The sequence below is a fragment of the Papilio polytes genome, unplaced genomic scaffold (assembly GCF_000836215.1).
Source record: "Papilio polytes unplaced genomic scaffold, Ppol_1.0 DF820622.1, whole genome shotgun sequence".
In the NCBI taxonomy this organism is placed as follows: Eukaryota; Metazoa; Arthropoda; class Insecta; order Lepidoptera; family Papilionidae; genus Papilio; species Papilio polytes.
The window spans coordinates 317,478-336,892 of NW_013528582.1; the positions used below are offsets into that span (position 1 = coordinate 317,478).

The 19,415-nt window shown below is 32.5% G+C and overlaps 1 protein-coding gene across 1 annotated transcript in view; it reads right to left on the minus strand.

Moving 5' to 3' along the window:
• LOC106110512 (B-cell receptor CD22) overlaps window positions 1-11,525 on the minus strand; it is a 143,819-nt gene extending 132,294 nt beyond the window's left edge. The window contains exon 1 of the mRNA XM_013292370.1: window positions 11,171-11,525. The gene's annotated coding sequence lies outside the window, so the exon portion shown is untranslated. The remainder of the gene's footprint in view (window positions 1-11,170) is intronic.
• Between the last annotated feature and the right edge of the window lie 7,890 nt (window positions 11,526-19,415).

A 19,415-nucleotide genomic window follows, 5' to 3' on the forward strand; every position in this document is an offset into this window, starting at 1 on the left:
TAAAACGGCTTTCCCTATTCCATCAGATGATGTAAAAAATTTGACGTTTGATGTTTTTGATAAAAGATTTTTAATAAAAAAAAAAACATATTCTATACATGTTACTGATAGTATAAATGCGATAGTTTAGATGTATGGATGTTTGTTAGAAGTTATCTCTTAAACGACTACACGATTGTTTAAAAAAAAATGTACAGATGTAGAACATTCTAGAAGAACACTTTGGCTACTTATTTTAAATTCCACGTCTACCAATTATATTGCAATGTTGGTAACACTTCACCTCCATTAACACATATAAAATAAACATAGGTTTTCATTCTTGTTAATAATCGCATAAGAAGGTAAATTACTGTTATTATTTGTCATTATAAATGTTATTTGAAGTAATGAATTTGGTGACCTTTTGTTAGGAAATCTAAAATCGAGAAATAATAGATTAAGATAATTAACAAACATAAATGTTACTTCTTAAATTATTTCTTCTTTAGCTTTCAGATATTAATACTTAAACAAACTAGCAATATCAATAATAATGTTAGTTTTAATTATTAATAGTGTTTACAATTAAAATGAAAGTCTATTATGTTAGTAATAACGCTGCGCTGGATTTTGTATTTCTATTTTAGTTTGGTCATTTGACGCAGTGCAAATTATCACATCGCACCAATTAATGTTAATTGCATTTAGTGTTGTGCTAATTAAACAATTTCACTATCACGTGTTTACACATTTATTACTAGCTTTCGCCCGCGACACCATCTGTGTGGAATTAAAAAATAGCCTATATGATCTACCAGACTATGGTCATCTATTTTAAATCTCATTGGGAAATTCATTGAGATTTTTTTTATAATATAAGGTGGCAATCAAGCAAGCGGTGGGTAGCCACCTGAAACCACTGACATGGAATGCGACCGCTGCCCATAAACATCCGCAATTGCAAATGCGTTCCCTACTCTCAATTGACGCAGGAGACGCATAAAGAGGACATTTCCCCTTACTATACGTCTCTTCTACCGTCAATTCCACTTTTCCTTCCCATCCTTTCCTCTCTAGAAAAGGGTGGAAAGGAAAAGGGACTAAAATTAGGCAGACTATAAACTCTAACAAACCATGTATCTAAACATTCGAATTTATATTATCTGTAACAAATATACTATCTGGTCAATCGAGCGTGTTAAGGCAAAATTAATAAATACATGGGCTAGTTAATATGCCTACTGAAATATGTTTTTTAAAGAGATACAGAACTATGTGTATCTCGGATCTAACAAAGTTGGCGACCCCTGGTGTAAGCAGTACAGTCGCGCAAATTCGCGGTGTTCCATTTCAGGAAAAATTGCCTTGTTCATTGAAATGAGAAATACCAATAACATATAAGACAGTGAGTGCAAACGAAAGGATAATAATAACTAGCCGTGTATCACTGACAGACTTTTTTTAGTACATTTTAAGCTGCGTTTTATTTGCAAATGTTCAAACAATTGTAATAAGGTGGCAAACGAGAAAGCGGCCACATAAATCCGCCAAAACGGCAAAGTGACTGCCCATAGGCATCCGCAATTGCAAATGCGTTGCTAAATAGACAGAGATGTACATAAAGAGGATATTTCCCCTTCCTATGCGTCTCCTACACCGTCAAATCCACTTTCCCATCCAATCCATTTCTTATAAGTAAAGGGCGGAACGGGAAAGAGACATAAATTAGGCCTCCGGCACCACACTCATCAGAAGAAACGCGGAATTGTTCCCACTTAACTGTCTTCTGTGAGGTCGTGGTATTTCACCGGACATGCCAACTTATTCGTGCGAAGAGATTAAAGCGGGCTCTACCAGTATTAAAACTGTTATGTGCAATACTGCCAATTTCCCCGACTGTACATTGGTGAATTTATACATATCTAAGGACAATATGGACATGCTTACATTGTAAGACTATAAACAATATAATTTCAATTCTATAACGTAACCTGTCACTTGTGTAGTCTCGTTCATATCGCGTTTCTTTTATTCCCCGGAGATTCTTTTATGCCGATGTCAGATGTACCCTCATCTATTTGACTGCCAAAATAAATGTGAAAAGGTGACTTATATATGAAATTTCTGAGTCGACTGTTAATATTTAAATAGCATATAGAAGTTACGTGTCACATTTTCTATATTTTAACGTGAAATTTTAGTTTACGTAAAACAAAAACCGATCTATTCGAAGAATGCGTCTTGAGAAAATAAGACACAAGCTTATGTAACTCCGTCCGCGAGGAATTAAAAAAGTATGTATTCTTGCAGGCTACGTTCTACATCTACGCTAAATTAATACGTCAATCAAATTAACGTATCAATTATAAACATCAGTTAATTTGGTATTCGACAGTTGATAATCTAAGGATGTAATTATCAAACAAATAACTCAATAAAACACTCACGGCGTCCCGAGACGCCGCGAGAGATGGATCGGCGCATTAATTAAGTTATAAACCACAGACACTAATTAAACAAGGTAATTAGATTATTCACGATTGATTTGTTATTAAGGAATAGCATTAGATATTCTTAGATCAACCACGCATTTATATACTAGCTGCCCGCGACTTCACGCGGTTATAGAAAACATACGAACTATGAAAAATCAACGTATTCCTCGGAAACCTGGCATATTTCAGGAATTAATTGTACCGCATTTGATACTTCAGATATTGTTTTATATTTGTGTCAAATTTTAACAACAAATGTTAAACCATTGCCTAATTATCGAGTAAATATGAAAAAATAAAACAAGTAAGTTCGACGGGAACAGTAACTATATCCGAGATAAAAAGTAGCCTATGTGTTCTTCTAAACTAGACTCTACTTCCATGTCAAATTTTATTCAGATTCGTTCATCCGAATGCTACAAACTCTAACTATCCATCCATCTATAGATGCATTTATAATATTAGTAAAAAGTTAGTAATAGAATCACAAAACATAGGAATATTTTTTAATTATTCAATGAACAAATATTGTACCAAAAAATACTCAATGATTTTTATTCATTCAGACATAAATTTACAAAAGAATTAAAAATGATTTTAAATACATTCCAATAATATTTAACAAAAAACAGATTTTATTTTTTAAATGTTGCTTCATTTTAAATACAAAAATCTTTTTCATTTTAAATAATTACCTCAAATAAAGATGTTAATTTCAAAATTGTTAAATCATTTTTAAATTCATTTTCTTTTTCCGCGTAAAAATATTTGTGTTAATTCTTTTCTTAAATAAAATTAAAGAATTATTTCTTCATTTTAAATTGTAACGTAAAAATACATTTAATTTTTAGGTATATCGGACGATATCACAATATGGACATACCCAATCCATCTAAACTTTCGCATTTATAACATTAGCAAGATAAATAATCTTAACGCGCTTGAAACCAAAATTTATCTTAAACAAAATTTTAGCTTTAAACTCAAGTGATTTGACTTTTCTTTCATTTAAACCACCATCTCATACCATGTGGAAAAATACACAATACACATAATTACCGTTAAAAACCATGTCCATATTTTTTAACCAAAATAAATAATCTGGCAATCTGCCAGCTACTTCTTTTGCAACTAATGCATCTGGAATAATAATAAATAGTTGTTTCCGTGCGTCTTCGTTCATAATTTTCCTTATCACTGAATACAAATTTCGCTATATTTATGAAAAAAAATATTGGCCACTTAACTGGATGTGCACAGATCCACATAAAATGTATTATTAATTTATTATATTCAAAAATATTCTGTATTTGATGACGTAACGTAACTGTGTGTTTACGCTTACGATAAGCAAATATTGACAACAACGTTTTAAATATTTTGTCAAATTTTGCATATTTTTTATTGTTGTATTATAAATATAATGAAAGATTTATATTTTTGTATATATTTGATTCACGTAAAAACTACTGGGCCGATTTAAAATTCTTTCACCATTAGAAAGGTATTTATTCTGAGAGTAACAGAGGCTATATTGTATTATTTTTATAATTTCACGCGGGTGAAGTCGTTATCTATAAGTGTACTGTTTTTAAAAACAAAAAACCACTTAAACGGCCTTATTCTTTAGGATCTCAACAAGAAATGGGCAAGTATTCTTGTCCTTTACTTTAAACAGTTTGAATACGAATTGATTACAAAAGGAAGATAAAGTGTAAACGTCTGTTAAAACAGAGATGGGGAATTAAATTGTGTTATTTCTGCACACCCTGTATATCCGTTTACGTATCATTAATATACTTAGCCGCACTCATTTGTAATGTTATGAAAACGCTATCGAGTATACTCAAGCTGCATGAATATTAACGAGTCGGTTATAATAACGGGTCATTTTGTGATTCAATTAGTGCCCGCTAACGTTATTTATTGTTGACGAAGTGAAGTTTGTCTATTGAACGTAATTTGCAATATTCAAAGAAATTTCTTGAGTATTTTGTATTCTTGAAGGTTATTTAGTCACAATTTTAAATAACGATGTAAGCTTTGTAATTGTGATCCGAAACATTATTTAAAATATTTATGTCATGGTTTTAAAATGTCGTAATTGTGCTTGTTATGTTAATAATCGGATAGTAGTCGGATGTCAAAGATATGGGTGTTACATAGCTCGACGACACGACGGCTATATTGGTAAGGTTATTCTGTGCGAATTGGAAGAAAACATAAGAGGTAATGAAGACTATATTTTATTAAAGCATAACATGGCTGTGACGTTCACACGTATATATGCATACTTATCTTGTACATCTTACAAATAATATGCTGTTTTCGGTGGAATTTTTCAATTAGTGAATGCCTAGATTTGATTTACCAATAATGTACGCCTTTGCCAGATTTTCTGTAAACTCTACGGGTTCCTTCTGGTAACTTTGAGAATTACTGACTTCGAATCTAGATAGAGGTACAATGTAAATGTTTTTTACTTTTATATTACGTGTTGTCTATTTTACCCAAAAGTTAAAATAAAAAAAATATACCTTCATGTTTTTCAATGTATATTATAAAATTTCAAAACCGCGAACACAAGAGGCCGTCAAATCTCGTTGCCGGTCTCACGTGTATTGTGTGTGCAAACTTTATTAATATTTCAACGCCTTCCTCGCCTCAATCTCCGGGAAAGAAACGCGATTCTGTGTGTCTTACATTAAAACAGCGAGATACCGCCACCCCTCGCCACCCCTCGCCTCCAGCTACCAATGAGATTAGTGTGACATTGTCGAGCGTTGGAGGAAATATTTCATGCATTTTAACGATGGCTAAAAAGTGTAAATAAGCAATGACAAAAATAAAGACATTTAACAGACAGAGAGTACACAGACACGGATAATTTAGTAATCATGAAAATCAAGAAAGTCTATACATATACCTACTCATTATAAAATTGCAGTGTCTGTAATATCAAAAGAAGATCCAGATTTCGAGAAAATCGCATTTAAAAAAATTTTGTCTGTCTGTCTGTCCGCAAGCCGCGTTTGTCCCAGGTAATCTCCGAAACGGCTGGGCCGATTTCGACGGGATTTTCAATGGTGGGTAGCTGACATGGATAGGCATATCATAGGCTACTTTTTTTAAATTCCCCGCTGTCAAAATGGCGTAACGGATGGTACGAATTTGCGCTAAAGAAGTTTGCGGTCGACAGCTCGTAGATAAAATACTTAAGTGATAAATAGTTAAAGCGCACCAACAACTGAATATATTCGCTTATTCAAGCTTCGTCACAGTTTTCCGCGACATCGTAAAACGTAACGGACCGAGACATAAATAACGCTCGCCTCGTGTCGTGTCTCCGAGAAAGGTCCTTCATAAAGGTCAATTATCTTGCGTGGAGATTAAATTTGATAGAAGAAATTGATGAGGCATGAAATAAGAGCGGATGAAAGATGTTCACCAAAAGTCTTCAATGATTTTTAGATAGTAGAAAACAGTTAGTAATTGATGGTAAATTCTATTACCTTACCTATTGGTACTTTATTCAATACTAGCTGTCGCCAGCGACACCGTCCGCGTTGATTTTAAAAAAACAAAAGTAGCCTATGTGTTCTTCCAGACTGTCCTCTACATATCTGCCGAATTTCATTGAGATCTGTTAAGCAGTTTAGGCGACATTCTAACAAACATCCATCCATCTAAACTTTCGCATTTATATATATTAGTATAGTATAGTATTAGTATTAGTATAATTATATAAGTTGTTAGGTTAGGTTAGGAAAGGGAGAAAGGTATTTAAGAGATCGGATATTAATTTATTTATCAAAGCAAATAAAACCTACACCGGTTCAAACCGGTTATTCGACAAGGTCATGTTTAGTTCGGGGGTCGAGACTCGAGACGATTCATTTATACAAAAGTAACTAGTTTTTTCTCTGGATTTTACTAAATTTATTTAATAATAAAGTCATTTACTAGTTCTGCTTTAAACCACTTCTCATTGTATCTTAGAATAATTACCGGAACGGTTATTAGGAATCCAAATTTAAGCGTCTGAGAACTGTACTTGACACATTCGGTTTGCTATAAATTAATAACATCTATGCGTAACTCATATACGAAACAATTTTACCTTCCCAACCCGGTTAACGTGACCTTTAAGAGTTAATTACGCACGATGTTATAAGCAGAAATAAACTCAACATCCGATTCAAATATGTCGAAAATTCACGTAACCAAAGGGATCACTGGGATGTTAGCTTACCTTTTGTAAGCTTATGTCATAGAAGTATTCACTAATTACAAATTTTTGTGACTGTCGGTGGTGCAGTTGATAATAGCTTGACTGGACTAGGCTGAAATCTATACGTTTAACGATCTCCCCCATGTATCATGATGTTTTTCGATTTTCGAATTTCATATGTTCATTTAACCGACGTACACAATCGATACATTACTTACGAGTACATTGTAATAAAACCTGTACATCTCAGCGAAGATATTTAGATATGTCTGAAGTCAAGAAGTCCACACTGCCAGAACGATTATGGCCTTGATGCCTCTATGGTAACCCTTCATAAGTATATCTACACCGTAGTACTTCATAACGCAATTATTATGCTGAAAATAATATATTCAAAAACGAACGTAAAAGGCCTCTGATGTATGACTGGGGACAAAGTTATTTAGTCATAAAATTCAGTGAAGGTTACGCGCACAATAAAGAAAATATGAAAATTGCCAGAGCCCGAATGTTCATTAGGGAGAGGTCTGGCAATTTAGACGATTAATCTGCCAAGATTACCTTTGAGGAGTGCTAATTACGTTTTTATAATCGAGCCGAATTGAAGCGAAAACATCTGGAGGCGTTTAAAAATTCTCAAGTATTTTTCTTCAATTATGCTTTTATCATGTTTTCTATTGAAATCTTGTTTCAACGCTCTGTAACATAATATAATTTTAATGTCTGAATATGTACTATTAATTTCTTAACATTACTATAATCCTAACCTACAAATATTATAAAATTTCCATAGATGTTTGTTCGAGTTTGTAGCCTAAACTGCTAAACGTATCTTGATGAAATTTGGCATAGATGTAGAGGGCTGTCTGGAACGTATAGGCTAGTTTGTTTTGTTTTTACTAACTCCGTGCGAACGCAGTCGTCGACGAGAGCTAGTATATGATACTCTAAATTTAATTAAATCACTCATATCATCAACACATCTCTCAGAATAATATTACCCAATACTTTGGCTTATTCATATTTTTATTTAACCTCGACATCATAAACCTATTTAAAACGTGTTAGTTGCAACGCGTTATAACATCCTATAATTTAATGCTCTTAAACATCATCATAAATATTAACGCTTGTTAACTAAAGTGTGGTTTGCAGTTTATCATCATAAATTATTATCGACAGTTAGTTTAGAAAATGAGAACACAAACACACATCTTTGGGCGACTAAAGTAAATAAAAATACGTATGGCACGACTTTTTATATAATCAAATCAGAGACACTAGATGGCGCTGTTATTTGAAATGTTGTCGGTTAATTTACAAAGATGGCGCTATTATAAAGCGTAAGAATTCTTTGGACAGAAAAATTAAAGATCAAGTGTGTGGACAAATAAGATGTATTTGAATAACAAAACTGTAGAAATTGTAAACAGTTAAATTTCTAGTGTTAGTAAATAACGCCGAAGTTTATGAGTTTGCTTACTTATTTATAAGTGGGCGGTAATTTGTCTAACTAAGCTGGCCTTTAAAGGATTACATTAAGTGTAAGGTATTTAGAATTCTAAGCTCCTAAGAACATTTGAGCTGAGAATAATGCCTTTAATTTCATTGTTGGTACGAACTTTGGAATAGTCTTTAAAATTTATATGAGGACCTTATTTACTTTTAGCCAATTGTGAGAAGAAATGTTTCTATAACATAAGTAAACACAGTCAATCGAGTTGATTCACATCATCTCCCCTGCCTTATCCCACTCCCGTAGGGTCGGCGCACAGGGTTTTCGTCCTCCAAAGCACTCTATCATCCGTAATCTCAATCATCACTCCCTTCTTGATCATGTCACCTTTCACGCAATCCATCCATCTCTTTCTAGGTCTATCTCTACCGATGTACCCCTCCACATTCATAACTAACATTCTTCTTGTTACATGCGATTCATCCCTTCTCATAACATGCCCATACCACTCTAACCTTTTACTCCTCATTTTCTCAACCACTGAGGCTACTCTCAAACTTCCTCTAATATACTCATTTCGTATCTTATCCAATCGTGTTACCCCACACATCCATCTTAACATTCGCATTTCCGCTACATGTATTCTCCTAGTCAATCGAGTTCATTGGTTTTTTTAATTATCTATTCCCAATTTTGTCATGTTTGATACTAGCTATTGCTTGTGGTTCTGTCCACATTAAATTTAGCCTATGTTAAAGAGTAATAACGTAGCTTTTTAATGGTGCAAGAATTTAAAAAATCGGCCCACTTGTTTATGAGTTATACCAATACATACAACAATACAAATCTTTCATCTTTATAATATTATGTGATTCGCCAGTATTGGATCTTAAACTATAAAGTTTACACATTTCTGGCAAGTTCTACAAGGGGCGAATCATTATTGCTTCTATGTCCGCAATGAAATGTTATGATTATTTTCCATTCCTTCGTGTAACATTTGAAACGGAGTTTGTGCAACGATTAAACTTGTATTACGTATTGTTTTGTGTTCACTAATGGTAACGTTGGCTTTTTACGTGACAAAGTTTTCGGTGACTTGGCCATTTTCGGTTGGGTTTTGTCGTTTGGTTAAACAGTTGCGACACGAATGGTATGTCGTTTACTTGAATCTTCGAATTATTTTAATAATAATTGTCTAATGAATTCGTCCGTAAATGTTTAGATAATTATTAGTTACTAGCTGTTCCTGTGCGACTTCATCCGCATAAAATTATGAAAAAAATTATTGTATTGTTACAAATTATCAATTGCAAATGTCAAAATGATATGATGACCATGGCAACCTTGCTTCTTTAATGTTGGCAGTTTGTAGTTTATGGTCCCTTTCCCACATGAAGGATTTATTCAATTTATTTATCCCCAAGTTTCATAGCGTAAAAATATATAGCCTAAAGCGTGTCATAAGTGTAGGGCTTTTATTTAAGAAAAGAATTATTCAAATATGTGCTGTGATTGCTGACATCCTACGCCACAAAGTAGTGTGTGTTTATGTGTTTACGCTTTATTATATTAGTATAGATTTATCAATGAAAATAATGTCTTAAAAGATAAATACAGCTAAGTGGATCTCCATGAAATTTTGTATAGATATAGAGCACGGTCTGGAAGATCACAAAAGCTACCTAAACATTTTTCATTTCCGCGTGGACAAATTTGCGAGCGACAGCTTAAAGAGGGACAATAACTATTTAAATTATGTATATAATTTGGTTATCTATATTAACGGTTAAATATAAATTGCAATAAAATAAATACTTTATATTTTTTCAAAATTAAGTAAAGACTTAGTGTATCTTGAAAGGTATTAACTTAACTTAAACTCCTTTACTTCATACACATTAATTATCTATTTCTATTTCTTAAGGGATTTTCGCAAAGTAACCTCATTCTATTAACTACTGAAAGAAAATCAGGTGAAACGTTAGGATTTTTCACAGCGCATTTTACTAACACTTAGCTCTTATACTAGATGTCGCTTTCACCTTTAGTATAACAATGTAATAGATACGAGTTCGATAAAAAATCGAGTGATGTATAAAATATATTCTAGCCAAATATAAATTCTGTACAAATATTATCTTATGTTAATATTACGTATAAAACATTTTAGTTATAAAAAACATACGAATTCAGAACCTCATTTTAGAAGTCTGTTAAAGTATTTTTAAAAAACTATCTCATTTACATACAGATATAAAAATATTCTTGGTAATTCTGTAGAATGGGAGATATTTAAATTTATTTCCCTCCCTCTTTCTTTCAAAGCCATTATTAGTGTACATTTCTAATATTAAATCTAGTCTGAGTGTGACCCTTAGTGACCATTTATTTATTGGTGCCGCAAGTCTTTCTAAATTGGGTTACTTTACAAGATATAAAATTATGATTTCTATGACACTTGATAAGGTTATCTACAATCAAATTCTACAATGGTCAATTTAGAATTAAATTCTATAGCACGAAGGTTTCCATTCATAAAAAATATGAATTCGATAATGATCCATGTCGTGACTAATAAATACTTCCTTTACAATAACTGTATTATGTAATTTTTAAACAATTGTACAAAAAAGTTTTTTTTTTCATTTACACATAAACTTGCATATTATCTTTGAATTATTAAACTGTTATTAAAATGGTTCAAATAACAAGGGATTATTAAAAAAATTAAATCATTAAAGTTTTTGTTGAATGTATCAAATTATTTGAAGTAAACATTAAATTGGAGAAATATTTTGTTGTGAATAAAATAAATAATTGCAACAAACTTATTAAACCTTATTTTTGTACTTTTCTTTTAAAGTTATCATGAAGTTATAACATCCAATTAAAATATTTAAAAAGATATAGATCAATAAAAATTATAATCATTAAAATATAGTTGAAAAAAAAACTCCTGCGAAAAAATGCGTATAAAGTTATCGTAAATAAGTTAAAACTTACATGAATTTTTCGATAGTCAAAAATCACTCAAAGGTCACTCTAATTTCACTTTTAGTTATAGTTTAATAAACTGACACAAATCACATCCTTGTACATCCTTTACGCTAATTGATTCAATTTATGTCACACTTACACGAAGCACTGTTCCTTTAGCGCCTGACACTCCAAAAAATCTTACGTCTATCTTATATAAACATTCAAAAAATCATCCGTAATTAAAAAAATATATACCAAAAAATTAATAGAAAAAACAGTCACAAGTCCTTTTTACCTAATCGGAACTGTTTTTACGTTTTACCGCAATATCGCGGCGTATTATCGAAAGCGACATGAACTTTCGACGCGTCTTCAAAGCTCAACGGCCCGAAGGGAACTGAGAGCGTCCGATACCTGCAGAGTCACGCACACAGATGCAAACGCACACACACGGCTATGAGATAATTTAAAGCTCTATCTTCACGTGCCATTTTTTGGAATTTTTCTTCATTGCTCGAAAATCAACAATTAAGCGCCAATAGGAATAATCGAACATCTAGCTTGGAATTCTGTTTGTATTACGCTAACTATCTTCAACTCTACTTTCAACAGAATTTCATTAAAATATTATAATATTAAAAAAGAAGTTATTAAATTGATTAAAAATAAATATTATTGTTGAAGGTTACGCAAAAAGTTGATTGTATCAATGAGTGTTAGTTTTCCTTTTTTTTTATAAGTCCTACACCATTTTTTTTTAATATCCTCCCCTGAAGACAACAGAGATATTATTTTCAAAGCGAATGAAATAGAGTAAACAATAATTTCAATTTGTGCGCAAGCTACGCGGAACGAGACAAACTGTTGTTTAATTTTTTGCTCTTTTGAAGTCGCACGGAAGCGTCGTTTAGAGTTGCTCTTGATTAACTTTTTTTTCTTTTTAATTATGCTCCTCTTTGATTTTCACGTTTAGTTTCTTTAGCACTTCGTTTTATTGCATATACACTTGATATCACGTGAATATAATGAACAGTGAATTTAAAATTGTAGCTTAATACGTTTACGATGTCGATGTTTTCTAAAAATGTTTTAAGAACTAAAGAAGTTTTAAGAGGTGTTCAAGTACTACATAGTGTCGAATTTATCATTTTCAAAGAAAAAAACTAAAATGAGTTTTTTACTTTCATTTTACGTTCCGCAGTTATTCTCCAAAGTCAAGCTATTACAGATTTTCAGAATATTGCTGATGTTTAATGCATATCTTTACTAATACTACAAAATGGGAAGATTTGTATTTTGGTATGTCAGTACTAACTCAAAAACTTCTGAGTCGATTTCAATAATTCTTTCACCATTAGAAAGCTACGTTATCGCTGAATAACGGTACAGCTAAACTAATATAAATCATAAAGTAAGTCACATTAGCTAGAATGTGCCATCGATGAAAAAAAAAATTGCTAGTTATTACATAGGTTTGCTCAACTATCCAACGCAAATACCGTCATCCAACACTATTTGAACGCGTCAACAGAATTATAAAGAAGTGAACAAATAGAAGCGACTTGTCTAACTCGAACGCGTTTTCCCAACAGAAAAATATTTGTACAGCCGACGAGAGCTTAAGTGAAGTCAATTTACTCAGCGCTAGCAAAACTTAGCTACGGCCTTGACACGAAATTCATTTCGCCAGGTAATCATGGAGGTTTTTCTACGTGTTATAGGTCAAACGTGTTATGCGTCACACTTATGTTTTCGGCTGTTTTTATTTGGAATTCAGTTTAAAGCTTGCTTATAGTGGTCATACACAGTCAAATCTGAATTAATAATGTTTGTATCTAATTTGATGAATAATTCCCCTAATAAATTGAAGTAGGAATGGTTTTTATTTGCGTTGCTACATCAAGAGAACTGTCAATGTCAATTATATCAGTATAGTGACAAGATATTTCCCCTTTACTAGAAAATTAACCCTTTATGGAACGAATATAAAAATTGTCAAGTAATCACTCAGGTTTAAGTGACTAGGTCGGACGTTTGCGTCTCTTTCTCCAACTGCACTAGCTTCGATAACATGTTTGCTTACAACTGAAAGGTGAAATCGATAGCCTAGGTGATACATCAGTGTCGCTGGAACCTTACCCAATCGACGCCCGTCCTGATAACACTGGACTTGATTGTACAATTTAAAAGCATCTAACATCGAATATTACACGTTTGTATTTAATTAAATATTGGATTTTTATTGGACTTCTTGATAATAAATGAATTTAATCACTAATGTGGATGATAGGGTCTAAATCGCCTCTACTAATGCGACTATTTCTTATTCAATTTCCTTAACAAAATGTCTTGTAATTCTATTGCTAAACGTAATGATGTTATTTTTTTTAATTAAAATTAGTTAACTGAACCAGTAACAATAAAATAGAATAACTTTAATGAATACATAGCAGTCCGCAGAAGCAATAGCGATCGTAAAAATTTCCACAATTCGAAAATTCATTGAGCAAATAACGACAATAAATAGCTCAAAATGGCTCACTGAATCAGCACTAAATGAAAAATTATACCGTTAAAGCGCTTCGCGAGTAATTTAACTTAGTTTGGTATGCAGTTTACAATTTATTACTATTTATTATGGCAGTTTTTACCCGGCGATGAAAATTAACGTTTTCACAAAACCGAACATCTACCTGATTATTGCATACGAGGAATTAAATTAAAAAAATGTTAGTGATATTATATATATAGAAATTAAACTATTTAATTCTCAATATATTTGAGATATTACAAACTTCCACAGAATTGTAATTAAGAATGTTATAAAGCTAATCTTTCCTCTTAAATCGCTTAACATTTTATTCTCTAGCGATGTTACTTCGTACAAATATATAAAATCTTTAAATAACCTTAATATAAGTATACAAAAATACTTATAAATATAACCTATAATAGTTACATGTGACATAAGTTACAATGTCAAAGCACGAGTCTCTCGCGGATCGTGAAACGAGCGACCAAACACAGTTTCCAATATTTGTTTAGGCGCAAATTGTCCGCTGGACTAACTCGATATAACGCGTCCTGTCGTGTTTGCTTACGTGTGTACTCGAGTTATTAGAACAAATGAGAAAGTAGCACAAGGTATACACAATAAAACAAAAATTGAGGATTTCCTGAAAACAGATCCTCATGACGATAGAGATCTCCAAATAATTAATATATTTCATGTATTGTTAAATAGAACCACAATATTTCGCTTAATGTTTTACCGAACACTATTTATAAGTAAAACCACAAGAAATAACTTTATAGATTACAAAGTAGACAACGGAAAACGTCCCTTAAACAAGCTAACCTTACTTTTTACAAATAGCTCTGAGTTTTCATTCATATTAGTAAATACTATAAAAGTTATTGAACAAACTGAAATTCCCTACTACGTGTTTGCGCATAAGAAGCAAAATGTATGTATCGTGTATCGATTCTCCTCTCAAATGAAAAAAATACTTCAATAATATGTTAATCGCGATCTTGCTCGAAGGCGGTACCTCCCTATTAAGCAACAGCGATATTCATATCGTTTATTTCCCCTGGTAGCTACAGTTAATGAGGCGAAAATAACACACGTTCGAACTACCCACGCGCTATAACATTCGCGCTTAAATAAATACTATTTCCGTTTCACATATCGTTGAGATGAGGAAGGAAAAAGCAGACAGTTAGGCAAAGAAAGATATGTATCGATGAATTATTTTTAGAGACTGTAAACAATTTACGCGTATTGTTTTCTCTAGTGGTTTCTTTTGCAAAGATATGTACTACGGCTTGTATAATTGTCTACTTGGTGTATACTTTGAAATTAGCAGGCATTTTGCAGTATCACAATCTTCCACAACATTTGTAAAGAAAAGTAAATAATTGTTGGTTTTCATTCGAAATGTTTTGCTTAAATAAAGTAAAGAATAAATACTTGATCAATACAAGTACAAGATACGTTATAACAAATTACATCGAAATCTACCTTAATTCTACTAATCCCGATGTAACAACGCTGTATAAAATTGAGGAATCCAAACAATTTGTCAATGTCACTGAAAATTTCACCTGATCAATAACGAAACGGATTCGGGCCTAAGTAAATTACAACTTTCATTATTAACGGATTCCTCCACGAAAGTATAAGTTAAGTAATGGATCACGATGTTGAAAATAAACGGCACCCAACTAAAAATTAGTCCAGCGTAACTTATAGCGACAGCCTTTTCAATTGATTAGAGTTAAAAGCAATTATTATATCGTTGTCTTTGATCGAAGTACTACCTTAATAGTAGTGGTTCATTTGATTATCTATACTCTATACTCTATACTAATATAATAAAACGTAAACACACACTACTTCGTGGCGTAGGATGTCAGCAATCCGTCATATTTTTGGATAATAATTCCTTTAATAAAAGCCCTACACTTATGACACGCTTTAGGCTATATATTATCAAACTATTAAACTTTCGCTGTAGAAAAATTGGAAAAAACGTCCATGTGGGAAAGGGACCATAAACAAGCAAGATGGCCATGGCAGGGTTATTGGTTTCCAATGTCAAAGGCCTTCGTTGTCATTTGTGCATTTGAATTTTGACATTGGCAAATCACAATTTGAGAAATGTAAAAAATAAAATAATGTTTTTATAATTTCAAAGCCACACGGGAACAGCTAGTCTTAAAATATTCCTTGTTGCATCGTTAGATTAGTTTAGTAAGATAGTGTTTATTAGACCAGATCAAAGACCTTAGGCATGTTTGTAATAATTTACTATTCCTGCTTTAATTAAGGTTAGCGACGTGGCAGATTTATACTTTTGGATATCTATACTATATTATAATAAAGCGTAAATACACACTTGTTGCCTAAGATGTCAGAAATTACAGCATATTTTTGAATAATGCTTTTTTTGATAAAAAGCCCTACACTTACGTCATGCTTTAGGCTAAATATTTTTACGCCATTAAACTTAGGAGGTATATATTTTGGATAAAAACCCTAATGTGGGAATGACATCATAAGTTGCTGCCAACATCAAGCAAGCAAGATTGCCAAGGTTTGTCATGACATGTCATTTTGACAATTGTCAATTTGACAATCGCACGGGAACAGCTACTTTAAAAATAAAGTACCTGTAAATCCTGTGGTTTTAATTTACCGTATATAGAGTTTAATTCTTTACAATTGAAGACATCTTGCAAATCCTCAACGTATCCATCCCACGTCTTGGATAAATGCAACAATTGTTGGTTCGTAGCCTTCAACCATTTATACAGCTAATGCCGGCGGCGGCGCCACTGTCTCGGGATTTACAGCGGATTTCAGTTTAAAACCCGTAAAATGTTCCATTCGAGAAGCAAATACAAAGTAAAACTCGTTTTGACGGAACAAATCCTTTGAGGCGTTACGTTTCTGCTACACGAGCTTTATTTGCGTTTATAAAATAAATTGATGAATGCGCTAATTATCCATTTAAGTTTTAGACTCATTACCATTTTCAGGCTTAATAAGGAATTTGTTGAAAAATATACATTTCTTGATGCTACATTCTTACAATCTAGCACTTATGTACGTACTGAGTTTGTACTTCATTTTTCTTTTCAATATCACACTAACTGAAGTTACAGAGTGACACATGGCAATTATAATTTGTTTTTAATTTTCATATTCGATCGATTATCGTGTAATGCACTACAGCTACGACTGGCCCTGGTCCAGTAAATTGTCAAATTACGTAATAAAAAATATTTAACACCCACTAAGTACCGAACGATATTAGATGCTCTTTCATAAGGACATAAGCGCATCGGGATTTTAATTCAATTTATTTCAGTGTAGTAATTCTGGTATCCTAAAGTCATCAGGGAGTTGATGAAAACCAAACACGCTGAAGTGAACGGTAACACAATTAATTGTTCGATGTTAACTAAAGCTTGAGGTGCCCGGTCCCAGTTACTAATATTTACTGGGCTATCAATTGGACAGTTTCAGTACACGATCAAGCAGGAAGTGCACAGTGGTACAATTACAATTAGTAATTTTAGTAACACTCTTGTCTCTCAGTTTTAGGGTGTCCCGACTTTTAAAAGTGATGTTGAAAAAAAAATCGTATTGCATAAATATACCTATGTAATTATAGCTTCATGAGAAATTAAATTGAAAGTGATTAGTTACATTTTTTTTCATCAAAACAAATTGAGAACGCAAATTACGGAAACATTTGATCTGTTGTTGAATTACTTTCTACATAATCTAATTAAATCTATATTATTATAATAAAGCGTAAACACACACTTCTTTGTTGCCTAAGATGTCAGCAATTACAGCATATTTTTGAATAATTCTTTTTTTAATAAAAAGCCCTACACTTACGTCACGCTTTAGGCTATATATTTTCACGTCGTTAAACTTAGGGGGTAAATATTTTGGATAAAAAGCCTAATGTGGGAAAGAGACCATAAGTCGCTGCCAACATCAAGGAAGCAAGATTGTCAAGGTTTGTCTTGTTATTTTGACATTTGCTATTGATAATTTGACAAATGTAAACAATAAAATAATTTTTTTATAATTTCATGCTGATGAAGCCGCACGGGAACAGCTAGTTAGTAATATAAAAGTGTAAATATACGTTTTAATTTACAGTTTTAGGAAAAGTTGAACACTACATGTGCACGATGTTAACACCAAATTCAAAATAAACAACTCTTTTACTGCTTCCCCAGTTTCACGTAAAAGTTTATTTATCAACTGGCAAGTTAGCGGGAACTAAATACGTGCTGGAAAATGTCCTGGTCATTTGACATTAAAGGAATTACAGCGTCTGAATAGTCTAGTAGATACAGACAGATAACTGTAGACTGAAAAATCGATTTGCAGTAAGAGCTGCAGCTTTTAGATAGGGGAAAAATACTATACCGAAAAATATAATTATGAAAAACAAATCTTAACAAAAATAATTTTGCCAAAGTTTAACCAAATCAATCAGTAGTGATAGACCCGCTTTAACATCTACGCACTGCAGGGCTGGCTCGCCCGGTGTAATACCACCATCACACAGAAAACAGGAGTGAAGTGGGAGAAATTCCGAATTTCGTCTGAAGGGTGTAGTACCGGAGGCCTAATTTAATCCCTTTCTACCCTTTGCTAATAGGAATATCAAAATCTATACAGTTGTTTAAGAGCAAAAATAACAAGAAACATTGCTTTTTCATACAATATAAATTTTGCACAGTTTAAGTCCGCAAGTGAGACATGCATGAAACGGATAGGATGCAACGAAGCGTTTTTATATTCTTATGTCTTATCTCACAAGTAACAAAATTCGGCGTGAGGAATATGAATGTGATATTTATGCAAACTGAAGCTTCACAATAGTATTTTCTTTGAAACAAAGCATAAAAATAACATTTGACCATTTCTATTTGAAATTAGAAAAGACTAGCTGTTTCCATGCGGCTTCATCCGCAGGTATTTGTAAAAACTTCATTTTATCGTTTACATGTGTCAATTTATCAATTGCAAATGTCAAAATGACATGACATGATGACAATCTATGGCAATCCGGCTTCCTTGATGTTGGCAGCAACTTATGGTCTCTTTCCCACATTATGGTTTTTATCAAAATATTTACCCCCTAAGTTTAATGGCGTGCAAATATATAGCCTAAAGCCTGACGTAAGTGTAGGGCTTTTTATTAAAAAAAGAAATATGAAAAAATATGCTGTAATTGCTGAGATCTTAGGCAACAAAGAAGTGTGTGTTTACGTTTTATTATAATATTATAGATAAAGCGCCAAAGCTTTGACTAAATTATCGCACAACTGCGTAATTCCAATTGATTCCTATGTGATTATATGGTGTGCGCACACTACACGTAAACGGTTGAATGGGCTGCGAAACAATCGACAATCGACGATGCGATAGTTCAGTCATAGGTGTGCGCCCACTCTTAATACTGCAAAAAAAATGATTGATTTGGATTGCATTGGTTTTTACTGTGTTTGGCTCTGTCTATAGTATCATCATCAACATAGTCATCATCATAATTTTCATCACCATCAGTCTTTGTCCGTCTGACATGAACATTTTAGGTTGATATATTACATGTCACTCTAAAAATAAACACTGTAAAATATATCTTAAATATAAAATAACTGTTACATGAACCTTATCCCGATTCTCATAAAACTAGATTAGTCGGATTGTTAATAAAATTATTCTATACTA